This window comes from Pundamilia nyererei, unplaced genomic scaffold (genome assembly GCF_000239375.1).
Source record: "Pundamilia nyererei isolate P.nyererei 1_Seehausen unplaced genomic scaffold, PunNye1.0 scaffold00052, whole genome shotgun sequence".
Lineage (NCBI taxonomy): Eukaryota > Metazoa > Chordata > Actinopteri > Cichliformes > Cichlidae > Pundamilia > Pundamilia nyererei.
The window spans coordinates 2,644,640-2,652,712 of NW_005187453.1; positions in this window are offsets into that span (position 1 = coordinate 2,644,640).

An 8,073-nucleotide genomic window follows, 5' to 3' on the forward strand; every position below is an offset into this window, starting at 1 on the left:
TCATTATTGTCCCTTTGAGCTAACTGGCTATGAATGGCATGTAACAAACAATGTGAGAAAATGTTGCCTTAACATAACTGTAACCAGTCAGTGCAGGGTGGTAAATATAGTCCATGTAAATAGAAAACAAATTCATTCATCCTCAACGACTGGAATAACTTCCAGAATGGCAGAAACACCAGAAATCTATTCAATATCAAAAATATAAACACACTCAACTAAATACCTGAGTTTCTCATCTGATGGCAAAATAATAATATAATACATAAGATTTTTGTTCACTTTTACAGACTGCTCTCTTGTTTTTGGCAAACAAGTAAGCAAACAGTTGTCTGCTTATACAGAAGGCAAACATGGAGCAACATTAGTTTCATTTTGCTAAATATATGCCTGTGATCAGAAGCTAGTCCCTAATTTTCCCAATAGACTCTTTATTCCTGCAGCACGTGGTTTCATTAGAGTTTGTTTGTTGAAACGAAAGCTGCCTGCTGTAACTGGAGTTGAAACCAAAACAGTGAAGCTGTAGGCCCCAAAGGTCAATGAGCAGAAATATATATTTAAATTCCAGTATATAAGAAAGAAATTACCTTCAGGAGTCGTCAGGAACAACAGATTGGACTTATAATTCTCTACTCAATTAACTGCACTGACTTCAAATGACTCGCACTCAATAGTTAATATAAAAATATTGATTAATGCAGTTTTAATTTCTGCTCTGTTTGTGAAAACTTGTGTGCAGCAGAAAAAGGCTGCATTGCTTTTCCTGCCTCAGCACGATCACTTTCAGGCTCAGTCAGGCAGAAAAATGTTTGAGTCCCACAAAAACATAACCCTCACCCCCCAGGCCATGTGTCTGTGGTATTCTCATCACTAGCTGGCCTCCATCTACCCTACACCTCTCATTCCCATCTAATGACATCCTCTTAGGACACCCCCCCTCCCCAAAACTCTCCCTACACATAAAAAGAGGTTTGCAAGGACCACCCCCTATTGCAGCCATACAGATTCCTGGCCTTCCCTTTCTGAATTGTTTCACCATGGGCTCTATTGTCCGAGCAAAGACAGAAAGTTGGGAGGAAGAAAGAGAGTGAAGAGAGGGGAAAATGTGCCCTCTCTATTCTTTGGGTTGGAGGCGTCCACCCACATCAGGGTGTGGAAATTCCGTTTCAGCTTCCTGCTTTCTCTCCAAGCCCTTTCCTTTTAGTCCCCTCACTCAGTCATCGCTGTCATGGGTTGTTTTTGGCTTTGTGGAACGTCGAGATTTTAATGCAAAGCGTTATCTGAGGATAACCCAGGAGCACTTTTACTCGTAGTAGGTATGAACATGTGGCAACATCATTCAAAGCTAAACAATCACAATAGAAAAACAACGCAGAGTTAAGCAAACTGAATACTTATAGGGAAACCTGTATTTTTCACACACGCACACACACACACACGCGCTGCAGGTAATGAGTCAATGAGTAATAAGGGTGAAACAAACATTAAAGTTATGGTCAACAGAACCAATGAGCTGAAAGATGCTAAAATTTTCTATAGGCCTGAGGGGACTGGTGTAATGATCATATTTGTTGCTACTTTTGTGGTGCAAGTTGTGTTACTTAATCCATGATTAATTATGCCAAGAAAGCCGTGTTAAACAATATGAACCTTTATTTCCCATTCCTTAATTTCCATCAGTCTCACTCTCCCACCCAGGCCTTTCCAGCTTTCAAGATTCTTGAAGACTGTGATTTGCATTCACGCCATGCCCAAAAGATGTTATGGTTACTGTTACGATGTAAGACACCTGTCCTTATTAACCAATTACATACCAAGAACCAAGGACATTTGATGGGATCAGTCTTCCTCACTGGTATGGAAACCATGTGAAATCTCCAACCATACAGTCACTGATTACAGATACCCAGCAAACACTGAGTACAGCAAAAAAAAAAAATCCATTTAAAGGTTTTTGCTTGTGTGTGTGTGTGTGTGTGTTTTCTTTTTTAAATCTGTAGACTATATTGTTAATTTATCTGCTGAAAAACTATAAAGTCAAAACATTAACAGGAAATCTTCCAAATACTTGATACTACCTAATACCTAGTGTGAGGCAGTTGCTAATGATAGTGAGTTACATGAAGCTAAACTTGACCCCTATCAGCAGCCATTACCTTTGAAAAGTAATCTCTCACTTTCCCCTCCTGTCCTGTCTTTCAGCCATTGTACGTTTGCCTAGCAGGCATACTGTGAGACAAGCTGCACCGAAACAGTTTGTGTTTGCTTATACTTTATATTACTTCACCACTTTAAAAACATACTCTGTTTATCTTCAGACAGGTTGTTAAGTGTTTGCTAACATTTGCTTTGTTGCAGTGCCTTCAAGTGTCCATAAAATCAGTTGTCATTAAATGTAAATTGAATTCTGGAATGGGTGCAACTGCATATGAATTCTAAAAGATTAAAAGTTGTGAACAGATGGCGCATGGAGCTATATGGCTCCAGGAGGAAAAGTAGTCTGGTTGATAATGACACTAAAATGGGAGAATTAAAAGTTCTGGAAACAGCCTGAATACAGACTGTATATAAAGAACTATGATAACAGCGACTACTGTTTTCAAGTATACAGTAAGCATCTTTGGTTGCTTCCATCTTGCACTTTTGAAACCAGATGGTGCATGAAAGAGTAGACCTGATTAGCTAATGCTAACACAAGCTAGATAGCTTAGCTAGCTGTCGCGTTAGTAGGAATTCAAGTTTTGGCTGGTAAAAATGAAACATACCCTGCTTAATGGGAAAACTGTAACCATGCAGAGAGCAAGCAAGGCTGAATCTGACTGACAAATCAGTAACACATAGCCTGCATTATTATCTATTTTACTTGTTACAAACTAAACATTTATCAACCCTTTAAGACCTACTATAGAACCAAGTCCGCCAGAGCTTATATTATATTTTTACATGTTGTTGTGCCATTTTTTGGAGCATTTCAAGTTGATATACATCAATACAACCATTATAGTCCAAATTCTAATAATATGTATGCATTAAGTGCATAATAATTACATAAATTGCAAAAAAGTGCAATAAACTACAAAACAATTGAAAATAGTTTTTGTTTTTTTAAACATATATTTCTAGAGGAATTTAAGAGGCTTAACCCTCAAAACTGTAAATACAAAAAAGTTGCACAAAATAGTTTCCCACCACAGGAAATTTATTTTAAGTGTCTTCATAGTTTTATTTTTGAAATACACCAATTTTTATATACTGCAGGAAAAACGAAAAATAAATATTATAATGCAAATTTGCAAAGAAAACAGCATATGCATCAAAATAAACTATTTCCAGCAGTGCAATATGAGTCCTAAGCATCCCAGAAACGACACAGAAAGTCATAAAGTCAAACATAACTTAAAAACTCAAAAGGCCATCAGGGCTCAAAAGGCCCTGATGGTAAAAAACTACATTTCCGCAAATTGACGTCACTTCCGGTTTCGGGCAGGTCATGGCGGACATGCGATAGTTCGTGCTGATGGACGTAGGAAGTGTTACAAACAGCTGCTCAGATCGGTAAAGCCTGTTTCTGGAATATTATCTTTTTGTTGCTTCAAGTGCATTTTATGCAGTTTTTGCAAAGCTATATGTGGAAGGAAACCGTGACCTAGGACAAGCTGATGGCATAAGATGTAAGTACAACTCCTCCGGTTTCATATGCAAAACAAATTATTGCGCTAGCTTATGTGGTTGCAGTGCTACCGGGATTTAAAAATAGTAACGCAAAATGGAGCGTGCCCGCTGCCACCGGCTTTAATAAAAAGAAAGAAAATAATGATTTTAGCAATATATGCAATGAGCACTTGGGGTATTTTCAAACTTCTATCCAGTCAACCTGATTACACTGGTTTCACCTCCAATCCTTCGACTACATTAGTCTTTTGCAGATATCTATGTGATTGAGGTATCACACTGGCACAAATTGATTGCTAACTAGTCTGTCCCAACCAATTTGTTTACAATAAATACGTTTTTCATTTGCTTCACTTTAAGCGATCTTTAAATTGTTGATGTTCTTCTGATTGTCCCAAATGCTTTGCCAAGGGCATACATTATAACTCTGTGAGCGCTCCAGTGAAAGTGAAGATAACACATTATTTATCCCACAGGCTTGTAGCAAAGAGTGTTGATTTGTCCGCCAAGGTCATCTCCGATGCTCATCTAACAGCTCTAATCAGCCATATCAAATCTGGAGCAAAAACTGTGAACATCATAAGAACACACATGAGGATTGTACACACACCCACACCCACACAGAGAGCTTGATTATAGGTTGTATTGCATATTGGGCATCTTTATATTGGACTTTTCAAAGAAACTTTCTTTGACTCTCGCAAATAGCTATTGTCCGGCACTTTCCGTCTGCTGGAGCCAGCAGACTGGTCAAGGAGAGGACCTCGGTTTGCAGTTACATGCATAACACGCTGAATTATAGGGTGTTTTTAAGACACAAGCTAGGCTTGGAAAGACACAAACCAGTCCCTTTAACACACTAAAGGTCACTATCATTAGCACAGGAATATGTGTAAAAGTACATGATGCTGAGAGGTTATCTTAAATTGGAAAAGGAAGAGTATTTCGGTATCACAACAGGATACTGACAGACGCTTAAAGATGTAACAACAATGGACAAAGTAGGAATAAATAATCTGAGCTTACACAATTTTTATTGTTATTAATTTCTTTTAACAACAAATTTTCTGATTACAGTTAACTAGAAGCAAAATTGTAGAGTATGGTTAAGAATTCCTCTTAAAATTTCCAGGCAGCCAGAGAAACATCTTCACGTCTTATACAAAATATGGTTTACGGTCATATTAATTTTGTGTTGGACCTCCTTTTGCCTTTGCTTGCTATAATTCTTTGTCATATATACAGGGAGTGCAGAATTATTAGGCAAATGAGTATTTTGTCCACATCATCCTCTTCATGCATGTTGTCTTACTCCAAGCTGTATAGGCTCGAAAGCCTACTACCAATTAAGCATATTAGGTGATGTGCATCTCTGTAATGAGAAGGGGTGTGGTCTAATGACATCAACACCCTATATCAGGTGTGCATAATTATTAGGCAACGTCCTTTCCTTTGGCAAAATGGGTCAAAAGAAGGACTTGACAGGCTCAGAAAAGTCAAAAATAGTGAGATATCTTGCAGAGGGATGCAGCAGTCTCAAAATTGCAAAGCTTCTGAAGCGTGATCATCGAACAATCAAGCGTTTCATTCAAAATAGTCAACAGGGTCACAAGAAGCGTGTGGAAAAACCAAGGCGCAAAATAACTGCCCATGAACTGAGAAAAGTCAAGCGTGCAGCTGCCAAGATGCCACTTGCCACCAGTTTGGCCATATTTCAGAGCTGCAACATCACTGGAGTGCCCAAAAGCACAAGGTGTGCAATACTCAGAGACATGGCCAAGGTAAGAAAGACTGAAAGACGACCACCACTGAACAAGACACACAAGCTGGTTTTTCTAAGATTTCATGGACTGATGAAATGAGAGTGAGTCTTGATGGGCCAGATGGATGCGCCCGTGGCTGGATTGGTAAAGGGCAGAGAGCTCCAGTCCGACTCAGATGCCAGCAAGGTGGAGGTGGAGTACTGGTTTGGGCTGGTATCATCAAAGATGAGCTTGTGGGGCCTTTTCGGGTTGAGGATGGAGTCAAGCTCAACTCCCAGTCCTACTGCCCGTTTCTGGAAGACACCTTCTTCAAGCAGTGGTACAGGAAGAAGTCTGCATCCTTCAAGAAAAACATGATTTTCATGCAGGACAATGCTCCATCACACGCGTCAAGAAAGGGTATAAAAGGGTATAAAAGAAGAAAAACTAATGACATGGCCACCTTGTTCACCTGATCTGAACCCCATTGAGAACCTGTGGTCCATCATCAAATGTGAGATTTACAAGGAGGGAAAACAGTACACCTCTCTGAACAGTGTCTGGGAGGCTGTGGCAGACTGTGTCATTTAAATAATGCTCGGTTGTTTCTAAGGGGCCCAAAGTGAGCCAAGAAAATATTCTCCCTGCCCTTACATTACCACAACCAATTTAAACCATTGCTACACAACTTACTGTTCTTCGCTGACAGGACTGGTGCAGGTGTGGTCTTCTGCTGATGTAATTCATCTGCTTCGAGGTTTAATGTGATCCTACCTCACAAACCATCCTACCAGTTGTTTCTGCGCATGTGCTGTGTATGCGCACAACACAAAATTAGGTGGCAAACCGTCCTATCTTTGTGAGTATGAGCTCCAAGTATACTTTGAGGGGTAAAACTAAGTGGAAAACCATCCTGCCTTCATTAATATGAGCTAGAAGTATACTCTGATGGGTAAAGTTAAGTGGCAAACCGTCCTGCATACTTAAATTTATGTTGGAATTATTGTGTGACAGCAGAAATGTGCATAAACTGTTGGACAGTTTGCCAAAATAGGATGGTTTCTGCAAACCTTGATTGCAATGAGTTTCTTTTTTTTTTCTTTTTTTTTTTTTGTTATTATTGTCTTGCTTTGAGCTCAAAGCTGTTTATTTGCATGATGTAAGAGAATTTAAAGGAGATATGACACAACAACACAAAAATGTGAATGAATAAAGGCTGAAAAAAGAAAAATTATGTGTTAGAATGCACATACAAGCTTTTTTAAAGTTGCCCCAGACGGAGTATAAAAATCAACTTAAAGGAGAGATCGGACTTATGCATTCAACATTTTGGCTTCTTATTCACTTCAAACGTGCTGACCTCAACTTTTAAAGGTCCAACAGAAATGTCAGACAATTTCTGTGAAGCAAAACCTTAAACTGCACACTACATAGCACTAGCATCTACAGTGTTTACAAAATGATTAGATTGTATGACATGAACCCTTCTCAAAAGTGTGTATTAGTACTCAGTATACAGTGTGCTTCTTCTTCTTCAGTCCGGTTTAGCATGGAAGATGCATTTGCTTTGTCAGTTCATTATACACACAGTACAGTAGGCTAAAAGTATATGGTCAGGAGGTCAGAACAACAGAGTACAGAAAAAGATATTTGATATAAAAATAGAACAATGCAATTCTAAGTAGAGTAAGTACTTGTAAGGAAACTGGTCTTTGATCAAACCAGGGTAAAGTGAAGGTGGTTAAAAATAGCAAGGAGAGCCAAGGTCAGATATGCTATTAAGGCTTTCTTGCCAATGCTGGTGGGTGACACTGGGGATGGGGCTTCATCTCAGGCAGGTCTACTCAGAAACCGTTCAGGAAATTATGTTTCCTAGCTCTGGGACTGGGCAGATTGTTCCTATTTTTAGGTACTTCCTGGGGATCACTGAGGCAAAGATCTGGGGAATGCTGTACCAAAGGTAATGCACAAGAGTAGCATCCTCTCTTTGGACACCATAGATGTCAATGGAGATTAAAAAAAAAGTGGAACCATTTCACAAAATGATGTGCTAAACTGGCTTAAAGGTCAAATCTAGTCAAGTCGTCAAGTCAAGTGCCTTTATTGTCATTTCAACCATATGCAGTGGTACAGTACACAATGAAGCGAGACAACATTCCTCCAAGACCATGGTGCTACATATAACATGTAACAGACAATTAGCAGAGGACTAAATAAAGTGCAAGCATGCAAAAATTGAAAAAAACAAAACAAAATAAAGGGCTGCTGTCCCTTACCTTATGTAAGTGATGGTTATTGATAGAAATTATATATAAAAACTTAGATTTTAATGCAGAATTGCTGATATAATTTAGATTTAGTGATTCAGAGTTTTTGGGACCACCCTACTCTTTTCCAGCCTACCACACTCATACATAGAGCATAAATTTGCACTTATTATTTACTTTAAAGAAGTTGTAGATGGATAAAGACACACAAAACCACAAAAAGAAATTTACTGCAATGCCTGCAATTAATTAGCTGTTTTATAGGTTTCAAGTAGCCAGGTTTGCCGTGTTAGTTATTCTCAATCGATATGTTAGTTCTTGCTCAGAGTATGAATGGGAATTTTTTAAAGTTTAAAGAGCTGCTCTGTCGGTATTCTTGCCCGGCTTGTAAG